General features: G+C 38.8%; 1 protein-coding gene across 6 annotated transcripts in view; it reads left to right on the top strand.

The window, feature by feature from the left end:
- KDM6A (lysine demethylase 6A) overlaps positions 1 to 26,680 on the top strand; it is a 185,488-nt gene that overhangs the window by 55,649 nt on the left and 103,159 nt on the right. The gene's annotated exons all lie outside the window — the stretch shown is intronic.

Genomic DNA, 26,680 nt, shown 5'->3' with positions numbered 1-26,680 from the left:
CAGCCAACTGCAAATTCATCTGGCGGTGGTACTGTCTATCCCACATCGTTCTATCTTACCAAGAAGCAGGCTGTGGTCTATGCCTTGCTAAAATCTAAGTATACTATATCCACAGCATTTCCTCGGTCTACTAATTTAGTCACTTTATCAAAGAAGGCAGTAAGGTTTGTTTGGCATGACCTGTTCTTAACAAACCCATGCTGGCTTCTAGTAATCACCTTGTTCACTTCTAGGTGCTCACAAACCTGCTGCTTGATTACCTTTTCCAGGATTTTCCCAGTTATTGATGTAAAGCTGATTGGTCTGTAGTTTCCTAGATCTACTTTTCCCCCCTTTTTAAAGATTTGAACCACATCAACTCTTTTTCAGTCCTCTGGCAGTTCCCCTGTGCTCCAGGAGCTCTCAAAGATTTCATTCAGTGGGTCTGAGATCACATCTGCCGGCTCCTTCAGTACCCTGGGGTGTAAACCATGCAAACCAGGAGGCTTGAACTCATTCAGAGCAGCTAGGTGTTCTCTAACCAATTCCTTTTCTGTTTTGACCAGCATTCCTCTTCTGACTCCCATGGTGCTGCTTTTGACAGATTGGACTATTTTTTCCTTTTGTGTAAAGACAGATGCAAATAAGGAATTAAACACTTCTGCCTTTTCCCTGCTGCCCGTCACCTTCTTGCCATCTTCTCCCACTAGTGGACCAACCATTTCCTTGACTTTCCTCTTGCTCCTTATATATTGAAAGAAACTTTGTTGTTGTTGTTGTTGTTGTTATTTTTGGCATTTGTTGCAAGTCTTAGCTCATTCTGAGCCTTAGCCTTCCTGACTCCGTCCTTGCAGATTCGGGCTATTTGCTGGTATTCTGTTCTAGTTACAAGCCCTTTGTTCCATTTTTTATACTTGTCCTTTTTGTCCCTCAACTTCTCAGAGCTCTTTGTGCAACTACACTAGTCTCATCAGGTTCTCTTGTTTTTCTTTCTCTGTGATATTGTTTTTGTTTGGGCCTTTATTATCTCATTTTTCAGAGTTTCCCTACCACCCTGAACTGTTTTTCCCTCTAGGATTTCCATCCATGGGATCCTTCTTATTCTTTCTCTTTGTTTGTTGAAGTCAGCTCTCTTAAAATCTTGAGTCTGACTTTGTTCCAGTCTCCTTTCCTGCATAATGGTGAATCCCAGTATGACATGGTCACTCTCTCCCAAAGTTCCTACAACTTCCACTCCCTCAACCACTTCATCCCTATTAGTAAGTATCAAGTCCAGTATAGCTGACCCTCTAGTTCCCTCCTCCACCTTTTAAAGCTGTCAGCTAGGCACGTCAGGAACCTGTTTGATACCCCACTTGTTGCAGAGTTTGCTTCCCAGTTGATGTCAGGGTAGTTAAAGTCCCCCATTACTACAGTGGTGTGTTTCCTGGACACCTCAGCTAACTGATATACAAAAGGTTCATCTATTTCCTCTGCCTGGTTGGGTGGCCTATAGTACACACCTCTAGCAATGTCATTATTTTTCCCCCTAATATTCACCCAAATACTTTCAAGAAGGCTTTCATCCTTGGTCTCATGTATTTCTGTACAGGTGTAGTAATTCTTTACATACAGTGCAACTCCTCTTCCTCTTTTGTTGGGCCTGTTTCTTTTGAACAAATTACACCCCTCTAGTAGTATATTCCAATCATGGGTTCCATCCCACCAAGTTTCAGTAATACTGACAATATCATACCTGCCCTCAAGTTCTCCATTTGTTCCCCATACTTTGAGCATTAGTGTACAGGTATCTGAGCCCTCTATGGCTGACCTTGTGTTTGCTTGCTGTGTCTTCTGTTTTATACCTGAGTGCCCCTTCCTTCTCACCACTTCCTTCCTCGCTGTCAAATTCGTTGTCTGAGGGCTTATGCTTTGGGTTTGGTCCTAGAAATTGGCCTCCTTCTCTCTCCAGATTTAGTTTAAAGTTCTTCAGATGACCCAAGCAAGATGTCTCCAAACACATTCTTCCCAGTCCTTGTGAGGTAGAGCCCATCTCTTGCCAGAAGCCCATCTTGTAGGTAGTGTAGACCATGGTCCAGAAATCCAAAGTTTTCTTGATGGCACCATCCCTTGAGCCAGTAGTTTACCTCTGAAATGCTCTGTTCCCTCATTGGATGTTGACCATCCATTAGAAGTATGGATGAAAACAGTACCTGTGCTCCTAACTCTTTTGCCTTCCTGCCTAGCTCCTCATAGTCCCTTGATAATTTTTTCAGGCTCTTTTTTTGTTGTATCGTTTGTCCCAACATGAAAGAGGAGAAAGGGATAATAATCAGTGGGCTTGATTAATTGTGTGAGTCTCTCTGCCACGTCTTTGATCTTTGCACCTGGGAGACAACATACTTCCCTTGATAGCTTGTGTGGTCTGCAGATTGCTGATTCTGTTCTTCTGAGAAGTGAGTCACCAATCACCACCACACACCTTTTCCTCTTTGGGACACCAAGTGGACTTCTCTTCTTTGTGACAGTCTGAGCCACTTTTCTTCCTGTTACTGGAACACTTGATGAAGACCCTTCTCCAATGTCTGCATGTCTCCTTCCAGGGGGAGGGTATGAAATTGATTGTTAAGCTCCAGTGGCAGGGATAGTCTTCTCGTTTTCTTTGTCCTCTGAGTGACATGCCGCCACCCCTCCTTCTCTAGGGTTCCATTGTTCCTGGTAGTTGCTTCTTCCTTGCTGTGTTCAGTTTGTAGACAGACTTTTGCCTTTTCCAGGAAATCCTCATTTTCACAGATGAATCTCAGAGTGGCTAGATGTGCCTGTAGACCCTCTACTTTCTTCTCCAGCAATCTGATCAGTTTGCACTTGGTGCAGGTATAATTGGAGAAGCCCTTTTTGTTGTTCTTATTCTCCATCCTCTGAGTTTTAGCTTTCCTGATCATCCTTACAGTTATGGGTTACTGATTTGTTCTCTACTTTAGTAATATAGTCCTTTTTTGATCTTTGGCATGTATCCTTTCTCATTTTCAAGCTTTCTGTGTACCTGCAATGGGCTTTTTTGCTGTCTTCCTTTTTTCCCCCCCAATTGGAACTGTTTGGAATTGTACTTCTAATCTCTTTTTCTCTCCCTTTATATCTCCCATTTCCCGTTAGCCTCTCCTTCATGGAAATCTATTTTACATTGTTCTGAGTTTATAAAAATCTTGAAGTTCAAGATATGTGTTTAACCCCAGGATAAATGGAATAAAAGGATACATACTTTAGGATCCCAGTTGTCCAGTATTACATGGAGACTTTCCCACAGTGTTTCTTTTGCTTTTATTTCTTTGACTAGAGTCACTTGTACAGTGAAATGGGTGGCATATATAAATTCAAAAATAAATAAAATAAATAAATCTTCCCTATGGTAATATCACATCAAAATTAGTTGATCTTCTGTGCCTTCCTCCACGCTCTGGAGGAGAACATTATGAGCAAGACAAATCAGGAGTTTCCTGAAAGAATTATGCTTGGCAGAGTTTATCTTCCATTATTAAGGCCTTTCATCATAGCTGTTACATGCTTTTTGAAAGACCTGCAGTTTCCTTTTGGAATGGACCATCCACATATTTTCCTTGGTTGGCTGGGTTGTAATAAACACTAACAATAATACTGTTTTTATCTGAACTTTTAGTTCTTTTAACCCAGATACCCTGTACAGTTTTCACTTGAATTCCTAAGCAGGGGTAGTTACTTTCAACATACAGTGCAATTCCTTTTCTGTTTTGTTGTTTTTGTTCTCTTTAAACTGTGTCCTGCTCCATTCCAGTAATAGGACTCATTCCACCAGATCTTTTATTCCTGGTCACCCCATGACTTGACTACTGCAGTGCACTCTACTTGGGACTGCTCTTGAAAGCCACTCAGAAGCTTCAACTGGGCCAGAATACAGCGGTGCAAGCAGTAATGGACATGGCTTGGTATGTCCACGTAACACCTCTGTATCTGGTTGCCAGTTTGCTTCCAGGTGCGATTCAACGTGCTGGTTGTCACCTATAAAGTCCAACATGGCATAGAGCCTGGTTACTTGAGGGACTACCTATTTCCCATAGTATCTGCCCAGCTGATTCGATCTGACAGCATTGGTACAGTCTGGGTTCCTTCAATTAAGCAATTGCATCTATTGGGACCCTTGAAATACACCTTCTCTGTCATAGCACCTGCCCTATGAAATGAAGTTCTGCCCAAGATCCTAAAGGCCCCCATCCTGCTGGTGTTTCGAAGTGGCCTGAAGACCTGGCTCTTTATCCAGGCCTTTGTTGGGGATGACTGAAGTCTCCTTTTAACTTATGTTGTTTTCTACCCGGTTTGTCATTCTGCCATCTCTACCCTTCTTTGTTTCTTGTTGTTTTTATTGTCATGTTTTCATGTTTCAAATAATTTGTAAACTGCCCAGAATTACTGGGAGTTGAGCAGCATATAAATTTAATTGATGGTGATGATATTACTGGTTTTTTTCTACCAAAATTTCAAACTCATCTTCTTTCATCACAGTTCCCATACTGTGAGCATTAATGTAAAGACAGCAAAGTTCATGAACTTTACAAACTAATGTTCTTTCTGATTTTTCATAGAGTCATTTAGTTCCTATTATAGCAACAGTTTATCTGAAGTTCTATTTCAGAGCTTTCATCTATAATCCACAGTATTCAGTTTAAAGCCCTCCCAATTAAACTCATTATGTTTGGTTTAAAGCATTGAGGATAGGTTGTTGATAGATGGCTCAATCACTGGCAGTTAAAGTCTAGGTGTAGTTTCAGGAGCTCTGACTACTTCTGGCAATGTATTTTGGAATAAAGTTTTTCATACTAGCTTCTGACTTCATGGAGCTTCTGACTGTTCATTGATTACTGAAATCAGCACTTTTGACTTTTGCACTGGATCCTGACCATGCTTTTATAGATTTGCTTGAAACTTCAATGACTAGTGAATTGGATTCATTATTCTTGGCTTATTTCGGATCCTAGACTTCTGGGAGTTTTTTAGAGATATCATTTGCATATCCAAATAAATTATCAATCTAAGATGGACAGACTTGAGAGTTTTATCATTCTGTTTTCTTGCCTTATTGTATGCTATTCTAGGAATAGTAGACCTATATTAATCAAGTCTAATATAGTTCAGATTAGTTATTCAAGATTTGAAAAGCTCAGTACTCAATTTGAGTTGCTGTTGACATTCAGAGGCAAACCAGTTTGGTTCAGAGAAAGAAAAATAATCCATAGGCTGTAGTCAGAATTGATTAAAAAAACCCTTACATCTGATGTATTTATTTATTTAGCTAGCAGGATGGGATGAAAATAGAGATGTAGATTGCAGAATACATTAAAGCCTCCTAGTTCTTTGGAACCCTTAAATGGTATAACCAAATAAAATTTTGAAATATTCTCCTTGCATATCTTTTAAGGCAGAGAATAGCAGGGATAAGAAAAGGACAGCATAGCAACTTGCACATTATCCAGCAAAGGACAAGATTTGTTGATTGAAACAGTGCAGAAATTAAAAATAACTTGAAATACTGTAAAAAGTAAGTTCTTGCTTTTATGGAGTACCAGACTTGGAATGTCACTGGATAAAGTTGTAGGATGGTACAGCGTTGCCTCTGCTGATTCAGTTTTGTGATATGTTGCTATAGCTGGTTGGCAATCTTGGTCCCTCTTTGAATTATCTTCTTTGTTATTGTTTTAGTGGTGCTAGCTGGGCAAGGCACACTGGCAAAGCTTGGCCTCTTCTGGGCAGGCCTCAGTTGTGTTAGAGTTGTGACTTGCTGGTATTTTATGTTAATTAGATATCAGAAGCAGCAGAAGTATTTTCAGGTATGAGCTCAGCCTCTGCCATTAGTATGATAATTTCTTCTGTAATTTTCCAGAACTTCTGAGTTTGAATGAAGTGGGGCTCCTTTATTTTGATACTATATTGGATCAAGACTCATCCCTCAGCAAATAAAAGGGTTCATATTAGAAGAAACAGGGCAGAAATTTTCACTGATTCTATATTCCTGTATGTTCCCCCAATACTGTGGAGTTTTATAGAGGTTGCAGAGATTCCTAGCTGCCCTTTTCTCAAACAAGTACAAGCCCAAGGCCAAATTTCTAAATAAAAGCCAAATGCATTTTGATGCTTTACAAACATAAGATTTTAAAAATTCTTAGAAAAGTAAAAATAGAACACATCCAAAATAAAAGAGCAGCAGTACATGTTAAAAATATACAATAGACTTGAATCTCTTATGCCAGATTTAATTTAAAAGAAGGAAGATCAATCCAAACTTTTGTAACACCTGTTAGCTGTAAACAAGTGAATAGTTTTTAATCATTAATTATTTTGTTCATAAATACTGTATATTTACTATACCAATTCTCACAAAATTTGCCAGCAATTTAGTCATCTATTGGGTTCTTAAATGTCTTTCATCCAGGTTCTCAAACCACAGACTAAACTTCCCAATTAATTATTATTTGATTTATTGAGAAAATGCTTCCAAACTAATTACTACAACTGACAGTGTCCAAAATGTTTTGAGGTATTAAATATAAAGCCATTGGTTAATCTGTGTGATACTGATTCCTCTAAAATCACTGGTGATTTTAAAACACAGCTTCAGTTCTTCCCTGCTGATCTTGCTCTCCTCTTTATCACAGTTGTAAACTCCAGTACCTAAGAACTATTTCCATTTCATTTGTAATCACTTTTATTCCAAATCCGAACAGTCTTGACCAGCAAAATAACTGAATGTTAAGTATCATTATAATAACAAATTAATTCTATAACAAATTATAAATGAATCTGAGATTATCATGTAGGAGTCTAATTTTGTCGGTCTGTCTGTCCCTCTGTCTCTTTTAACTTCATTAGATGTTAAGGCTTGTGAAGAACAGATCCAAAGCATCTATTTTTGTTAATGTAGCACCATATCAAATCCTTTTTCAAAGATTTAGTCTTTTATGTCCAACATATTTAGGTAGTTCACCACTGTGGTTTGCAGTCTTGTTTTTCTGCTGCAGTTGCTTTGTTTGTGTTTTCAGATCCCAACACATTACCACATACAAATTGAGGCAAGCTATTTAAAGCCAAAACAGGCCAGGTATAAAAGTTATAAACTATTTTAAAAATGGAAATAGAAATATAGTTCATTCACATTTTGTGGATATAATGGTCAAGTTCAATACCTGGTAGAAAGCATTCACTTTTGAAAAATCCAAAGGTACTGTACAAGGAAAAGCTGTATTTTGTATTTCATTTCCTTAATTTAAGATATTGTTAGCATGCTGCACAGAGTACCCCAAGATCAGGAATGGCACTCATAGCTGTGTGTCATTGATATATAGAGGTATGAGAGAAAATAAATGTTTAGTATCTGATAATATTTTATTTAATACATCTATGGTCAATTTTAGCTTCATTTACTACAGAGGCTGATGAAAATGTGTTCTGAAGGATTTATTCATTTGTAGTCCAAGAGGAGTAATATATGCTACATAAAGATCTACTAAACGTATTTAAATGGAGTGACTATGACAATGATCAAAATGAAAATCTGAACATAAGAGTTGCATCGAAATTCTTATGTTCAGATTTTCATTTTGATCATTGTCATAGTCAGGTCAACTAAACAAGTTTAGTTGCATCAAAACTCTTAAACCAAAAGTCAAATCAGAAAAAATAAACTTCACCCTCCTTAAGTTATCTTTTATGTTAAAGATAAGATTTATTGGGGGGTGGTTAGGTGGGTGTTGCTTTCAAGTTATTCCTGACAACTATACAGACAAGTCCATGCAGTTTTCTTGGCCACACGTTTAGAAGTGGTTTGCCATTGCCTAACCCTAACCTATTACCACCACCCCCCATCCATTCACAGATCCAAAAATCATTGTCATTTCTGTCCAGGTGTCAGCAAAAAGTTCATAAAGGTTTTCCACAGTTTTATAGAAATGCAGGTAGCCTTCAAGTTATGACGATAATTGGGACTGGAATTTCTCTTGCTAAGTGATGCACTTGTAAAGTGCAACGTCACATGATCACATTGCTTAGCGATGGCAATCCTGGCAGTCCCCGTTGCTGTTGTTAACCGAATCCCACCGGTCGTTAGGTGACAACTACCCTGATCCAAACCATTCCCGCCTTGATCCCTTCCAACCCCCAGCCTCAGTAAGATAAGGGATTGCCGCTCTGCCTCCTCTTCAGCTTCCCTCACCCGCCTGTCTCCCTCCCCATCTCTGCCCTTCTGGCTGCCCTGCACAGTGACACTCCTCGGCAATGGTGGCGGTACTGGGGCTGAAGCAGAGGCCTGGGGCCTTCAGCAGTCTCAACCAGCCTCTGCTGCCCCCAGGCCTCTACTTCAGCCCCAGCGCTGCTGCCACTGCTGAGGAGTGCTGCCTCAAGCCCTGTGGCCAGCCAGCCCAGCGCCACAATGCAAAGCCCCTGCTGCCCTATGCTCCGCAGGCCCTGCCATACCCAGCTGACCTGTGCCATCTTCCTCCTGCTGCTGACAAGGCACGCCCAGCCTGGCCCTATGCAAGGCAGCTGCTGGCCACACTAGGACTTCTTCCCAAGGCCACTCGCACCATTTTCCAAATAGCATGTGCCATTTTTTAAATAGCGTGTGCCATTTTCTAAATAGTGTGCACTGTTCTCACGATACTTTGGAAGGCTTCCAAGGCCTTCTGAAATCTCGTGAGAAGGCCACACCCACCATTCTCTAAATTGCACGGGCTGTTCTCACAATGCTTTGGAAAGCCTTTGGAAAGCTTCTGAGGCCTTCCGAAGCATTGCGAGAAGGCCACACCCACCATTCTCCAAATAGTTTAGGACAGGGATCATTTTAAAATTTAAAATCATGATAGAGTCCAATAGGTACTTTGGGATTTTCCCAGAGACCTGGCAGGCAGTTACATGGAGTACTTGGTTGAATGTTTGAATTGAGAGAGGACCAAGGGCACCTGGTTGGCCCCAGGTGACCTTTCTTTGCCTGCCACTCCCAAGATGCTCCTCAGTTCTTTTTGGTGGTTCAGGAGATGAAGCAAATGAGGAGATACTTAGATTGCCAGTGGATGAATCAAAAAGTGAAATTAACTGAACAAGGTAACCATTTACCTGCCAGCCTATATCATGGTAATAAGGGCAGTGAAAATGTCAGAATTTTTCTGCCCGTAGTGCACCAATGAGTTGTTATTCAGCAGTATTGTTTAAGGTAGCATCTTCCCTGTTAGGGAGGATGGACAGAAAATTTTACCAGTCTGGCACTTTGACATGCTTGCAAAGTATTTTGTTGATGAAGTCATCTGAGTCTTGAGTCTTCATGGATGGGGTCTGAGGTAGCATAATGTGGTTGGGTTCATTTTGGCCTGTGGACTCAGATGAAGTGGAAAGGTGTCAGTTTCAGAAGGTAGGCCAGACCAAGAAATCAATTCCACAGGAAGGCTAAAACTATTTTTATTGAGATTGACTATAATAACAGAATCTTGCAAGTTTGATTGTGTTGTACCTCCTCTTCCTTCTTATAGTTCAATGAATTAGACCAGGGGTCGGGAACCTTTTTGTCTGAGAGAGCCATGAACGCCACATATTTTAAAATGTAATTCTGTGAGAGCCATACAATATGTTTAAAACTAAATACAAGTAAATGTGTGCATTTTATGTAAGACCAACACTTTTAAAGTACAATAAGTCTCTGAATTCTTTTTAATAACGTTGTTATGCTGTTGCTAACGAATGATGAGTAAAGTACTTCTTACCATTAATGTGACTTCTGGTGCTGCATGGTTTTGCTGATGGCTTTGTAGTCTGGTTGATACGTGGTGAGGTTAAGCTTCATGCAGGTGTTGAGACTTCCATCCGTTAAACGTGATTGTAGGTTGGTCTTAATGTTCTTTAGATGTGAGAAAGACTGCTCACATGCATATGTAGAGCCAAACATTGTCAGTACAGCAATACTCACACGATTCAGTGTGTGGTATGTGATGGGAAGCGCGTTCCAAGTTTTGACAATCAGCTGGTCCGTGGGTTGAAGTTTTTTCATTTCTCCCCACTTGTGTTTGCTCGCCAACTCTGCTTGCTGTCGTGCAAGTCTTTCCAAATCTTCATTCAGTGACTTGAACTTATTCACCCACATGTCTGAGGCCTTCAAGTCAGCAACTTGTAGCTCAAAATCTCTGACGGAGACACCGGGGATGTAACTCAGGTCGGCGCTGTCCACTGCACACTCGTGTGGATGGGTGATGAACTTAAAAAGACGAGTGCGCTCACGAAATTCTCCAAAGCACGCTTTGAATGACTGCAGGAGATTAGATGTGAAGCCCGCTAGCTGCTGAAGATCAAGATGTTGAGCAGGGTCACTTGCTGTGCATGCATTTTTAAACTCTCCCAGTTTTTCAGAGTGTAGTAAATGACCTGTTTCATTGTCGGCGATGAAGACTTCTAGCTTGTTTTCAAATGCAAATGCTGCTTGTTGAAGGGATAAGACTGTATTTCCAACACCTTGCATTTTCACATTGAGCTGGTTGAGATGTTCAGTCATGTCCACGAGATAGTAGAACTTCAGGAGCCACTCAGTGTTAGCTAACTCAGGATGCTCGACGTTTTTCATTTCAGGAAAAGTCCGGATTTCGCTCAGACAAGCCGCGAAACGGCTGAGCACCTTCCCTCTTGACAACCAACGCACATTGCTGTGCAGAAGCAGACCAGGATAATTATTCCCAACTTCATCCAGCAGTGTTCATCCAACTTCATCCAACTTCATCCAGCAGCATTCCCAACTTCATCCAGCAGTGTTTTAAACTGGCGATCATTTAAACTGGTGATCTGACCTCACCAAGCTGCTCGCCACACATCTGAGCACAAAGCGCCTCCTGATGTAGGATGCAGTGAAAACTTAGGATGGGTCTCTTTTCATGTTCACGAAGAAGCACTATGAATCCTCTGTTTTTCCCCACCGAGCACCATCAGTACACACCGAAATAAGTTTATCCATCGGTAGATTTTGTTCTTTAGCGAACTCAGTGAAAGACTTGAATAAATCCTCCCCTCTTGTCCCTTTCATAGGGAAAACAGCAAGACTTTCCTCATGTAGTGTGTCACCGACAGCATACCTTGCAATCACGCTGAACTGGGATAAATGGCTTACGTCTGTTGACTCATCCAAAGCGAGAGAAAAGAATGGTGCTGCATTTATGTCCTTCACTTGTGTTGCCTCAATTTGATTTGCCATCATGATGGTACGATCGTGAACAGTTCTTGCCGACAGAGGCATGTCTTTTATTCGTTTGATTATCTTGTCTTTATCTGAAAAGTCGTCAAAAAGTTCATTGGCAACATCAAGCATGAATGTTTTGGCATACTCCCCATCTGTGAATGGCTTTCCGTTTCTCACAATTGCTAAAGCACCAGCAAAGCTAGCCGAATTCCAGTCACCTTGTTGGGTCCAAACACGGAGTTGCTGCTGACTAGCTTGCACTCTGCACAGTAGCTCTTGACATGCTTTCTTCCTGCTGTCCCCCGCAGGATATTTCGATGCAAATGTAGTATGGCATGTGTCGAAGTGCCACTTTATATTTGACCGTTTCATTGATGCAATTTTATCATTGCATATTAGACACACTGCAGAACCTGCTCTCTCCACAAAGGCGAATTCCTCTGTCCATTCCTGCTGAAAAGTACGATACTCCTCATCTTTTTTCTTTTAGGCATCTTCTTCAATAAAAGGGTTTCTGCAATTAGCTAGCTGACTGAGGTGAGGAGGATACCACCCCAGGTAGTGGTCCGTGGGGCAGGGCAGAGGTAATGAAGGCAGGATAGCCAATTGCAGGTGTAGCTGGTGGAGTGGACCCTTACAGGCCGTCAAGGAGGTTAGGCCCAAGCCGGGGGCTCGATTTTCGGCCACTGGTGGAAAGTGGCACCGTGCCTGAAATACAGTGATACCTCGGGATACGAACGCCTCTGCTTGCGAATTTTTCGGGTTACGACCAGCTCTGGCCCCAAAATTTTACCTCGGTTTGCGAACTCCGCCTCGGGGTACGAGCCATTTTCCGCCCGTGCCACGTGGTCCGCGGCCATTTTCTGCCCGTGCCACGTGGTCCACGGCCATTTTTCCGCCCGTGCCACGTGGTCCGCGGCTGTTTTTCCGGCCCTGCCGCGTGGTCCGCGGCCGTTTTCGCGCCGCGCCGGGCTGTTTTCGCGCCGCGCCGGGCCGGGCCGTTTTCGCGCCGCGCCGCGCCGCGCCGGGCCGTTTTCGCGCCACGCCGGGCCGTTTTCACGCCGCGCCGCGCTGCACCCGGCCATTTTCGCGCCGCACCACGCCGCGCCCGGCCGCTTTCCGTGTGGTCCGTGGACGCCAGAACGGATTAACGGTAATTACATTGAACCTTATGGGAAATTGCCTTGGGTTGCGACCAAATTCGGGCGGAGGGCGGAACGGATTAACCGGATTTACATTGAACCCTATGGGGAAATTTGCCTCGGGGTGCGACCAAATTCAGAGGGCGGAACGGATTAACCGGATTTACATTGAACCCTATGGGGAAATTTCCTTCGGGTTACGACCAACTCGGGATACGCCCAGAGTCACGGAACGGATTAAGTTCGTATCCCGAGGTACCACTGTATGTCTCGTACCTTGTTGGGGCCACAAACGGGGCCAGCCCAAGATGAGGACTCACCCAACAGAGCAGGGGCAGCAGAAGCAGGATGCAAAGCGGTGCACCCGGATCGCATTCGCATGGGCCGCCGACAGGAGCTAGGCCAAAGCCGGGGCCTCGATTTGCGGCTGCCTGTGGAGGACAATGTGGCTCCAGGCCCGTTCAGCCGCGGATGCTGCGGGGCAAGGTAGGGTGAGTCCCAAGGATGCCGGATGCGGATACGATGCGGAGGAGGGCGTGGCCTGCGCTCGGTGGATAGAAGACATGTTCTAAGCCTTACCCCATTATTTTTTTTATTAAAGATTTGGCAGTGAGCCAGATGCAGCCATCAAAAGAGCCACATCTGGCTCGCGAGCCATAGGTTCCCGACCCCTGAATTAGACCTATCTGAGCCACTTGAAAAAATGTTTTACCCTTTGTTTCCTTGGCAATGGAGCTTACATATGTCCATCAAGGTCACCTTCCTTATTCTGTACAGTAGGAAGCTATCTAGTGTGAATTTTGCCACTTGTGACTTGGATCCATGCATCCTTGGAGTCATTTCTTGGGAGGGCTGTAGGGGTGAGCAACCGGTTCAGTACTTCCTTATTGGAAGATGTTGTGTATGCCTGAATTTGGCTTATATTAGAAACCACTGCCTTCAAAGCTTGCTTGCTTGCTTGCTCCCTCCCTCCCTCCAAAATTATTGAGAATGTGGTGGGACTTCAGTTAAAGAATGCCCTAGAGGAAGTAGATTATCTGACCCCCTTTCAGTCAGGATCCAGGCCTGGGCATAGAACCAGAATGGCATTGGTCTCAGTGAATTACCTTTGTCAAAGTCCTGGAGTGAGGAAGTGCGCTCCTCTTGTTTCTACTTGTCAGCAACCTTTCTTACCATTAACTATAATGATCTTGTGGACTTTGTATGAGGACATTGTGTCTTTCTATAGCAGCTCCCACCCTGTGTAACCAGTTGGGCATCTGTCTTGGCATTTTCTGGAAGACAGCTAAAATGGAACTCTTCTGGAAGGCCTCAAGTCTCAAATCTCTGTTATGACTTAGGATAGACAAAACAATTTAGTTCCCACAAAAGGGTGTTTATTTATATAATTATTTCCAAAACTTATAGTAAAAGTCTTAATATTCAAATTTATCTGGACCCTTAATTTGCTTATAACTTTCTTGGATCAAAATCTTATTTTGCTTTTTGCCATTTATTTCCAATTCTTTAAATTCTTAAGCTTACAGTTAATTTTTCTTTTGTTCAAGAATGAAGGTAAACTCACCAGATGTCTTTTCAAACGTTTTATTTCAAAGACCTCTAAGAACCTTAAGGAAATTAAAGTAATTTCCAAAAGTGATTAGAAAATGAGATTAGCAAGCCCAGTACCATTCAAAAGGCTCTGCTTTGGTTGTGAGCATGATGGCTGTTCCCTTCATCTCCCAACACTCAAACCTGTGGGAGACCACTGTCCTGCAGTCTACTTGCAAGGAGCAGCTGTCCTGAGTACATATGGGTAATCTCCCACCCTCTCCTTATCTGGAGAGGTTCTGTAGAACCGGTCTACTCACCGGTTCTTTGGTCTTTGCTGCGGTTGTCATCCCCCAAAAGTCCCAGGATGGAAGGTTTCTATCACCATCTTGAATTTCTGTTTGTTTCAATTTTCAGAATCCAGTCATAACTTTAAATAGTGCATTAATCTTTCTCAGTATGATGATCCTTATAAAAACCGTGTTGACACTTTTTGTAATTATAACTCCTTATGTGAGAAAAATCTAATATAATATTCAGCTTGGTTCTTTCACTTCCTAGTACTAAGTCACAAGAAAGTACAGTATTGGTGGAAAAAACTACAGTGTTCCATATTTGACTGATAAAGATTTTGGTCAAGGTTATACGTGTTTTTCAACTTTAAAGAGACTCCAACTTATCTATACAGCCTTTCATGGCATAAGGCCAGGTTATCTGAGGGACCACCTATTTTCCATGGTTTCTGCCCATACAGTAAGATTGGCACAGTTTGTATGCTTTGGATCCTATTGATTAAACAGTGCCATCTATCAAGACCTAGGAAGTATGCTTTCCCTGCCATGGCATTTGTCCTCAACAATAGTATCTCTCCCCCTCCCCCGATTTGTGTGTTCCCAAAGTCTTTAAAAACTTGGCCATTCTTGCAGTAGGGTGGCTGTGGAGCCCCTGCTTTATTTTTTGTGGTATATGTAGTGTGGTTAGTCTGGATATAGATGGTCTTCTCTTTGTTTTTTTTTTATTCTTACTCCTAAAATGTAAGCCACCCAGAGTTGTTTGGGAGTTGGACAACCTTTAAGTCTAATAAAATCTGATATAATAATTTGGAACATAGAATCAAAACTTTTACCCTGAGCTTCAGGAGGAAATCTATGCATAAAAAATAAAATAAGGAAGTAATACATTGAGAAACTTACTTAATTTTTTAAAAAGCAATAGGTTTGTTTCACATAAGCAAACCAGAAAGCATGGATAAAAGACTCAATTTATTAAAGAGCTAATCTAAGCAGTCTAACCAAAGGGTTCCTAGCCCTTTTGAGCCAGTAGCGAAATGTTATTTTTTTTTAATCTGTTAAAAGTATTCAGAATGGTCAGTCACTATGGCCAGTCACAAAACAACTGCATTGCTACCTCCCCACCCCCCTTTAGCCTCTAGAAGACTGTAAATGCCCAGATAATCTTTTGCTGCTTTTCTAGGAAGATAGGCACGCTTACAAATAAAGCAACCATTTGTATGTTCTTAGAATACCTTTGTGGCCTGTGTGCAGTCCATAGGATTCCTGGATGTAAAGATAATGTTATGGTATGATAGATTTTTTTTTTTAAAGAAACAGGGACTTGGTGGTTGCCAAATGAATATTGGAGTACTGGTCCCCATGTCTAATCTAAAGAGAGAAAACTAATATTTTTAAGACATAAGATGCTAGTGCGGGGTTGCAATGGTTAGAAGAAAAATAAAAGGTATAAATAAGAGCAATTTATAATTACAAGTTTCAGAGAAGGAATATACAGAGAGATTTAATTTCTAATTTGCTTATGGACAGCTGAAAAGAGCTGCTGCACAGAGGCAACGCTTTTACAACTGTGTTACAGCCAAATGTTATGCAAGGCAAAATGTCCCAAGCTACTCTGGGTACTATCCAGAATACAGCTGTCTGGAAATAAACTGCCAAAACAATCTGGCAGTTCAGTGTGGAAGAATGAAACATACCTAGAGCCCCAAATTTGGCAAAAATTGAATGTGAAAACAATAATCATAATTAGCCAGAGATCTTAGGTAGTAATATTTCACAGTGGTAGATTCTTTACTGATTATTAAAAGAGTTGGATTCAGAATCAGGAATTAACATGGAGTATGTGGCTATTGCTTGGCAACAAAGGAATGTGAGGAGAACTGGCCAAAGCATAACTGCCCTTGCAAATACTACAGGTGAAGGACCTACAGAGAGGGATAATATAATTTTCAACTATTTAATGCCTTTTCTGAAGAGAGAGGTTGTACAGTAGCCCAAAGCAGAGCATCCTGAAGGGCAGCTGCCATCGGCTTCAGCTTTCCCACAGTTTGCTCAAAAGGATGATGTGAGGCAGCTAAAGCAGCTGTTTTTGCAGACCATCAAGGGTAGCTTTTATTACCAGTAACTTCAGGGAGCCTAGCTTTGGAGGGAGGCTTTTCTGGAACTTTCCTACATGTACTATAAATGATTTTATCTTTTTTTTTTCCTGGTAAGCTAGTCTTTCTTGAATTTTGTTGGACTTTTCTTGCATTAACCATTGCCACTTTATCTTTTATTCCTTCTGTACAGAAATGGCATGATCAACATTACCACTTATTTTTTCCAGTAATGTTGAAGTGATATGAAAATAGGGAAAGAGAGGCTAACTAAGGAAGGAAATAGAATAATTTGCAAAATTATTTTAATTGGCAAAAGGAATAATAAAATGGAATAATTGGCAAAAGGAATAAAAAATGAATGCAACTAAAGATGAGAGGTTGTTCCAAAGTATTTTTCTTATTTTGAAATCCTTTTTTGGAACTCTGACCATGCTTTCAGACATAAATTAAATACCATATAAAACTAAATTTTATATGAAATTGCAATATACATACTCTTTGTTTTTTTAATTTATTTTTTAAATTTTTGATTACAAAAAGAAGGAAAAATATATAAAAGCACTTTAACAAAAAAGTAAAAAAAATACAACAAAGAGAAAAAAGTATTAATATATCATTATAACAATAAATAGTTACAGTTCTGTATTTGCTTATCTAATACAAATATTATTCAAGTACATATATATTTCTGCTAGATTTATATGACTATCATGGCTTTTTTTTAACTCACTGTATTTTGTATAAATGAGTCCCATATTTCATTATACTTGTCCATACAAAGTCTACCTCTATAGGCAATCCGCTCGTAAGTGGCAAGCGCAATCAAGTTTTCAATCCACTGAATAAATGGGACCATACATTTATTTATTCCAGTGCTGCAATATCAGTCTTTTGGCCATAGTAAGGGCAGAGAATCCATTTACGTTGTCAAGTTCCGTGTACTAGGTATATAGTTCAAAAGAATATTATTCTCTGAAAATTTTTAGCTTTTGTCACATAACCATATTTATATAGTCCACTATTTTCTCCCAAAACTTAATAGGACATTGTAAAAACATATGCTTTAAAGAGGCATTGTCCTTATTACATCTCCAACAAAATGCTGTTTTGACAATCCTTTTCTATATAGACATAGTAGAGTCCAATAAATTCTAAATATTATTTTTTGTTGTATAAGTCCTAGTTTAAGGTCCATTGATACTCTTGCTATAGAAGTTAAGACACTCTCTCATTGTCTAGGCAATATAGAAACCTCTAATTCTTTACTCCACTCATCCCTTAACATCTGCATATCAAACTGATTTATTGATAACAAATATCTATACAAACTAATAGTAGCTTTTTTTAGTTTTAAAGGTTTAACAAGTTGTTCTAATATCTCAGGTGTCTCAGAAGCTGAAAATGCTGTTGGTCCAAACAGTGTTGTTAACAAATGTTGTAACTGTAAATATTGCCATTGGGTTACATCTGATAGATGATATTTATCTCTTAAGACAGAATATGTTAAAAATTCATCTTCATCATCTATCAGTTGGTCCAAAGTTGATATCCCACTTCCCTCCAATTTTTCCATATCACCATCTTTTTCTCAAATTTTAAAGTTGAACTTCCCCATAAAGTCAATTTGGCATGGGAGAAAGGGTCAATTTTTTTTTATTAGACATTACATTCCATAGCTTTCTAACTGATGAAATTATTTCCAGAGATATTAGAGTTTTAGTATATTTCGTTCCTAATGCTATCCATCTGACTAAAGGTGTTATATATGTATATTCCAAAGTTGCCCAAATTGGAAAATTAATACCACTTGTTGGCTTCTAGTATTTAATACTACTAGAATACTGTAATACTTACAGTTGCAAGAAAAAGTATGTGAACCTTTTAGAATTTCATGGTGTTCTGCATTAATTTGTCATAAAATGTGATCTGACCATCATCTAAGTCAAGAGTACTGACAAATATAATGTGCCTAAAATAATAACACAAAAACAATTCTGATCCTTCATGTCTTCATTGAGAACAACCATAAAAACCTCATAGTGCTAGTGGAAAAAGTATGTGAACCCTTGAGTTGACCTCAAAAAAGCTAATTGGAGTCAGGTGTTAGCATACCTGGAGTCTTGTTAAGAAAATGAGTTTGGAGGTGTGGACTAGAGCTGCGTTGACTGATAAAAACCACTCAAACTTTTTGAGTTTGATCCGCACAAGAAGAATACACTTATGTGAGCCATGCCTCGCCAAAAAGAGCTTTCAGAGGATCTACGATCAAGAATTGTTGATTTACATAAAGCTGGAAAGGGTTACAAAGTGATTTCAAAGACCTTAGAAATTCACCAGTCTACAGTTAGGCAAATGATCTACAAATGAAGACACTTTGGGACTGTGGCTACTCTACCAAGAAGTGGGTGCCCAGTCAAAATGACCCCAAGAGCACAACGAAGACTCATCAATGAGGTAAAGAAACAACCCTGAGTGACACCCAAAGATTTGAAGACATCATTGGAACTGGCTAACATCTGTGTTCATGAGTCTACAGTACGTAAAACATTGAACAAGCAGGGTGTCTATGGCAGGACACCACAAAGGAAGCCGCTGCTTACTACAAAGAACATTGCTGCATGCTTGAAGTTTGCGAAAGAGCACACTGACACTCCACAGCGGTATTGGCAAAATGTTTTGTGGACTGATGAAACAAAGATTGAACTATGTGAAAAGAACACGCAGCACTACATCTGGCATAAAAAGGGCACTGCATATCATCATGAAAACATCATCCCAACTGTAAAGTATGGTGGAGGAAACATCATGATTTGGGCCTGCTTTGCTGCATCAGAGCCTGGCCAGCTTGCAGTCATTGAGGGGAAGATGAATTCCCAAGTATATCAAAAAATTCTTCAGGATAATGTGAGAATGTCTGTACGTCAGCTGAAACTCTGTAGAAGTTGGGTGATGCAACAGGACAGTGACCCAAAACACCGGAGCAAGTCCACAACAGAATGGCTTCAGAAAAACAAAATCCGCCTTTTGGAGTGGCCAAGTCAGAGCCCAGACCTCAACCCAATAGAGATGCTATGGAATGACTTGAAGAGAGCCATACACATGAGATGTCCAAAGAATATGACAGAGCTAAAGCAGTTCTGACAGGAAGAATGGGCTAAAATCCCTCCTGAACGATGTGCAGGTCTGATCCACAGCTACAGGAAGCGTCTGGTTGAGGTTATTGCTGCCGGGGGGAGGGTCAACCAGTTATTGATTCCAAGGGTTCACTTTCTTTTTCCACTAGCCTTTTGAATGTTGAATGAGTGTGTTCAATAAAGACATGAAGGATCAGGATTGCTTTTGTGTTATTATTTTAGGCACATTATATTTGTCAATACTCTTGACTTAGATGATGGTTAGATCACATTTTATGACAAATTAATGCAGAACACCATGAAATTCCAAAAGGTTCACATACTTTTTCTTGCAGCTGTAGATAAGCATCATGATATAGCTCCAGATTTGGAAGACTGAATCCTCCCTCATTAATTGGTAATTGCATTTTCTGTAATGATATTCTCAGAATTGAAGAACCCCATAGAAATTTTCTAAACTAAGAATTTATTTTCTGAAAATATTTTCCAGATATAAAAACTGAAATTCCTCTCAGAATATAAATGAATCTGGGAATAAAACTCATTTTGAGAATGTTCGCCTTTTCCTGAAGGGTGAGGTTTAATGACTCCCATCTACTAATACCTGAAGAAACCTCTCTATATATTTTATTTATATTACATGTTGCTAATTGAGTTATATCCTTTAGTATACACACAGAATTGATATTCCTTAAATGAATGGGTAACCGAATTTTCACTTATTGGCATGAATTCCAATTTGGACCAGTCAGTAGAGCATCCAGCTATTTTACTAAAGGCATCTATCCTTTGCATCACCACTGGAATAGTAGTATTAGGTTTAGAAATAAACAAAAAAAAGTCATCTGCAAATAAAAACAATTTGTGTTCAGCTGAGTTGTGTACTACTCCATAGATCTCCCTGTGTTGTCTAATAGCACAAGCCAAGGGTTTCACACAAATGTTAAAATGCAAGGGTGAAAATGGATATTCTTGTCTAGTTCCTCTAAATAATGAAAAAATAGGAGAAAATGTACCATTAACTTTTATTGTAGATGTGGGTGACTCATATAATATCTTAATCCATTTTATAAATTTCAAAGGAAATCCAAATACAGCAAACACATGCTGTTTATGTATTTTGTCAAAGGCTTTTTCAGCATCTAATGATAAAATTACAAATTGATCTTTGTTTTTATTCAAGTCTATTAAATCTACAACTAACCTAATGTTGTCTCCTGCTTGCCTAGTTTTTATAAACCTTGCTTGATCATTCTTAATAACAAATGATATCACTTGCTGTAATTCTGTTTGTTAACACTGCTGTTAAAATCTTTGTGTCAACATTAATCAATGAGATTGGATGATAATTAGCACACTGAGTATGATCTTTACCTGCTTTTAGTATAACTGTAATATAAGCCTGATTAAATGCCAGTGATAAAATTCCCTTATCAAATATCTCTTCATATACGTGACAAAGTTTTGGCACCAAAAGATCTAGAAAAGTTTTGTACCACTCAGTAGGGAATCCATCTAATCCTAGTGTTTTACCATTTTTAAAATTATTTGTTTAATCTCTAGCTGAGATAGTGGAGCGAGTAAGAATTGTTTATGTGTATCATCTAAATGTGGTAGGTTAATTTTATTTTTAAAAGCCTTTATATCTTCATTCGATGCATCCTCTGGTTTACTATATAATTCTGAATAAAATTTTAAAAAATGACAGTATCCATTGTAGTTTTATACATTTCATCTCTTTCACCTCTAATGATTGAAATCATTGCCCTATCTTTTTTGCTTTAAATGATTAGCCAAGATCTTACCAGATCTTTCACTGTTCTCCAGTATCTCTGTCATAAGCATGTTAGCATAAATTCTGTTTGCTGTGATAGTATATTCATGTTTCTTTTTCTGTATTTCTCTGTACAAAACTGTGGATGGGCATCTAACTATCTGTGCCCATAAATGTTTCAATTCATCTTTTAAATTATTTTCCCTTTTATTTTTAATCTTATTTTTGTGTGATGCATAAGCTATCATTCTACCTCAAATGTATGCTTTATATGCTTCCCATTCAAAAATTTGGGCACTTGAAGTTTCCGAATTCAGATTGAACTATTGTAAGGTCTCTACCTGCATTTGTTGTACAAATTTTTTATCATTTAATAGGGAAACATAAAGATACCAATTTCTCGCTACTGTAACCAGTTTCTGAAACATACATTTCAAGGTAGTTGCACTATGATCAGATACTTATCAAACATTCAGTGTTGCATTCTTGAATTTGATTATATAAAGTCAACAATATTAAAAAAATAATCAAACCTAAAAAAAATTCTGATGCACATTTGAATAAAGTATATATTCTCTTAGTTTGGGTACATCAAACGGTCTACTAAATTCAGTTCTTCCATATAAGTCTTAATTGTTTCCCTCACTAATGATTGTTTTTTCCATGCTGGTGTATTTCTATCAAGCTCAGGTTCCAATATTTCATTAAAATCTCCTCGTATTATCAGTTTATCATAAACACACTCATTCAGGTATTGAAAACATCCATAAAACATAATAGGGGAATCTAAATTTGGTTGATAAACATTAACCATAGCTATTGCAGTCTCTGCTATTTTGGCACACAAAATTAAATAATGCCCATTTACATCAGTAATAACTTCTTGTACATCAGTTGGGAATCCTTTTCAAACCAGAATTGCCACACCTTTAGCTTTCGTCAAAGTATGTTAAGGTAAACCTGTCCCACCTAATCTTTCATTAATAGAGATTTATCCTGTTCCATTAGATGAGTTTCTTGTAGATAAGCAATATCTGCCCTTAACAATTCTAAATATGCTAGGATTACATTTTGTTTCTTGGATTCTCATAACCATTTTACATTTAAACTAACTTCATCCATTTTATTTTGGCCCACTTATCAATATTCTCCCAATACCAATTCATTTTATGACCTGCACCATTTGACAAATAAACTTTTCTATATTTAAATATTTAACCTCTTTTCTAGTATTGCTCACAGACATAGAACCTCCATAAAGACTCAATTTAGCATTCAAATACCATTCTTTTATGTGTATATAGAATCTGTTCTTAAAGGAAAAAAAAAAAAGGAAAAGGTGATTATGTGCATAAAAAAAAACCAAGTGATATAAAAAAATTAAAAGAAATCTTAAAGAAAAAAGAAAAAAATGTAAAGAAGGGGGGGAAAATCACAGACGTTGATGACTTCCCAAAAGGGATGGCACTGTGGTTTCGTCTCTCTTCTTACATTGAAAATTACGGAACGTTTTTCACACGTTACTAATTGAAGGGGGGGAAAAGTACTCTGTGTTAAAAAATAAACAATAAGAGTTGGCAGTATGCCCAGACCCCTTATCTTTAAATAACAAAAACAAACACCAATAGCAGTACAGAAAAAAAATACTGGCACGTAGACTTTTAAACTGAGGCTTTTACTGTAGGCAAACTGACTTCTCCCATGGCAGATTCCATAGAATGAAACAGAATCAGGCTTGTCCATCTGCAGACTTTAAAGATAGAATAAAGGCCTCTGCATTCAAGGGATTATCAAATTTGTGAATTTGATCTTGATGATTAATACAAAACGGAGCTGGAAACTGCATGAAATATTGAAGTTGTATTGATCTGGCAAGACAAGCTTTTGTAAACATCTTTCTATTTTTTGAAACCTCTTTAGTAAAATCAGGATAAATTGATATCTTGCTTTAACTAGAGCCCCACTTCAAAGGAGACTTTACTGATTCCTGGTGAAATATATGTAAAATCTCATCTTTTGTGGTAACACAGAGGAATTGCACAATAATAATATTGGAACTAGTTCCAGTCTTCCTTCTCATTAAAGGAATTTTAGTCACATGATCAGTCTCGAATAATAAGCCTGTTCTCAAAAAAAAGGAACTTTCTGAAAAAATCTTCCATAATTTTGGCCAGGTTTGATTGACTTGCAGTATTTTCAGTACCAATCATGTAGGTTTTTTGTACATAATTGTGACTCCAGATAAGTAATTCATTTATCCAAAATATGATTGGCTCATGGGCATTTAAATGATCCTCATAGCGAGCCATTTTTTCTTGCATCAATTTTAAACCACATTTAAGCTTTGCCAGATCTTGTTGGATCAGCTTCAAGAGTTGTACCTGAACCAGGATCTCTTTTAGTAAAGTAGCAGAAGAATCTTCCTCTGCCATTTTGCCTGGCTCGGCAGATAGTGGTGTAGTTGAAATTGAGCCAGTTGTTGAATGCTTAGGTCTAGTTGCATTCCAATAGCTTGTTAAAAACAAAATAATGTGTAATAAAAAGTTTTATTTACCAAATGATGAAAGTCCTTATCCACACAGTCCAATAATACAGAAGTTTGAAAGCTTTTTTATCAGGAGAGAGATAAGAGACATGCACTCACCGTGGCATCTCAAACAGGAAGTCTGCAATATAAATACTCTTGAGTAGAATGGAAAAGGTTGAACATGCTCATTCTATTTATTTCATCAGATTAGAAATGGTCAAGACAGGTATGGTAACATTTGAAATGAATTGCTCAAATGGAACTTAGGCTCACAGAAACTGTATGTAGTGCCTGTCAGTCTCCCTTAACCCTCAAGTTGGGACTCTAGCTGTGATTTAAAAGTTATTTTTAGAACGTGCATCCTTATAGCTCTGTAACCTTAGGAGATGTTTCAGACACCTAGGTTTATAGAGCTAGAAGGAAGCATATTCTAAAATACTTGCAGGAATTTCTGAAGAACACTGTACATTTAGAAAGCTAAATAATTCTTTTCATTTGTTTATCTGAAGATTATTGAAATACACCAGTACTAAATATTACTTTTCATAAGTCATTTTGCATGCACACAGTTCAAAGTGAACTACATACACAAATCTTAATGAAATGTCAGTCTCCAATCTATGAAAAATTGAATATCTGTAAAATCAGAACAGCACAAAAAAGGTCTTTGCTATTATTTTGTTGAATTTTATACATTGCTGCCCCATCCATTCCTTTTGATAGTTAGGCTTTTAAAAAACTTCATTACCATCTAAGAGAAATATTTAGAGGAAGAAGGTGGTGTGGGACTTTTAGCCAGACTACAGTGTAGAGAGCATTAGCCTATAAGACTATGTTGTAGTAACTCAGACAGATTGAAGATGTGCTTCCCAAGATTCAGTAGGTTTTCCCAAACCTTAAGCAGAGTTATATTAAAACTTTGTTCCAGAGAGGCATTAAGAAGAGTTGCCTTTCCTGATATCATAGCCAGTTGTCTACCTTACCAACCATATAAAAACCATGTCAGACTGTTCAGACATGGCAACAGTCCACCTCAGATTCTTTTTCCTTGGTGGTCATGGACAGTAGTGGCAAGCACTTCTATGTCAGGTCAATCTACTTCTCAGGGGTTTTTGGGGGGAAAATTGGAAAGGAGAATGCAATGTATGCCACATTGAGGATTATGGAGAAAAGGTGGGGTATAAATCAAATGAATAAGCTCACACTAGCTTTTTTAAAATTGGTAAATTGAATTATTATCCATAGTTAAAGAGATTGTTCTCTTCTCCCACCACCAAAGAAAAAATCTTCTATTTTCTATTCTGAGGTGATTTATATTGACAAAGTAAAGAAAAAATTGTTGCCATAAACTTGAGGGGATGGTGTTTCTCAGGACATGAAGGGTGGGCTCCAGAAGTCTTCTTAGTAAACTCTGTGTTAGGCTTCACTGAGACCAGTGCTCATACTCAAAGGTTAACAGGCACAGGTTCAAGGACATAGTTCTTTGATAAGTTATACAGATACTAAAAAGCCATGATTAGAGAAGAAAACCAGCAACTACCATCTATAAATCTTAAATACACACACCTCTCACATCCATTTCACCAGGTCCATATGTTAATGTCTTTTTCCACCTGCTTGTGCATCCTAATGGCTGCTTCTATGGGGGTGGGGAGAGGCATTGCTGTTATCTGTGCACTGTTCATATAGTTGACCTTTTTGGTCTTAACGTCTTTGTGTCTGACCTCTTAAGCTCTTTGTGTCTGACCTTGGTCCTTTTTTCCTTCACATTCCTCATTGGTAATCATTCAACTGGAACTGCATGTTGTGACCACCAAAGTAGTAGGAACTTCTGGATGAAGGGAGGGAAAGTCAAACTGGCTTTTAAGTCAGCTTGCTGAATATTGCTTTTAGGGACCTGCTGACAGAATTTCATTGAAAGGGAAGGAAAAGGTCCTCTTTTAAAGAAGGAAAAGTATAAATCTAAGCTAACTAAATCCTTTAGAATGCCTGTGTGATGGATAAAAGAGATTTATGTTTCAGTGGTTTCATCTGAAAGATATATCAATATATTCTTGATCACTGTGGTCATCACAAAATATTTTCTGTTTTTCACAAAGTTCCAAAAGTGCTTTCTTCTGATGTCAGACAGAATCCCTGATAACATGGGAAGTTATATTCATTCAAGTCAAAGAAGATGTAACTTCCCTTGAGATCTTCAGCTGAAAGTGTAGACGTCAGGGAAAGGGGCAGGGCCAACATATACCCCTTGTTCTTTACCCAAATTGAGCCCCACACATGATTTGAATGTGTGTTTTGCGCTACTCAACTTGACAAATTTTGGTATTTGAAAAGTAGATTCTGTAACTTTGCCTAGCCCTGGAGTAGAACTCTTACCATTATTTAATAGTGAGAGAATTCACACATTCTGCTGCACCATAATGTGTAAATCTAACCATTGTGATTTGTAAAATTATGGCTTATACTGTATGAAGCTAATAGGTTATTCAGTAAGCTATAACATAATGTACGGAACAGGCAGTCTATTTCTGTTTTGTGGTAGCAGGATCAAATATGGATACTTTGCATTTGGAGTTGGATATTGCAAAAGTATTTATATTAAAGTTGTGTGATCTTTCAACTTCCCTCTTCCCCATTCCTAAAAACTAGCAAATATAGCTAATGCACACCAGAAGAGAATGGGAAGGAAGAATGTAGAAAATACTACAGCACAGAAAACATTTAGCATGTTCAAGCAAGCAAGAAATCATAGTGTAACAAAGCCATGTACTCAGATTGCTAAATTTTTTTCTTTGTTCTTAACTCACTGACAGGTCGATAGCTGGAAAATTGTTTGATTTATTGTGTAAAAAAGATTTTGCAGGCAGTGTGATAGCCATGTTCAATAAATTTCTGGCATAGTATTATTTGTTGGAATGCTATTGTTATTTACAACATGGAAATTATAATGCTAACATGGTGAAAACTTTCTGGAATTGGTAAACCAGTTTGATTTA

The sequence above is a fragment of the Python bivittatus genome, unplaced genomic scaffold (assembly GCF_059951505.1).
Source record: "Python bivittatus isolate LINGU-HERP-01145 unplaced genomic scaffold, Pbiv_v1 ctg000350_np1212, whole genome shotgun sequence".
In the NCBI taxonomy this organism is placed as follows: Eukaryota; Metazoa; Chordata; class Lepidosauria; order Squamata; family Pythonidae; genus Python; species Python bivittatus.
The sequence above is the reverse complement of the archived record's forward strand: the minus strand, read 5'-3'. Positions and strand labels throughout refer to the sequence as shown.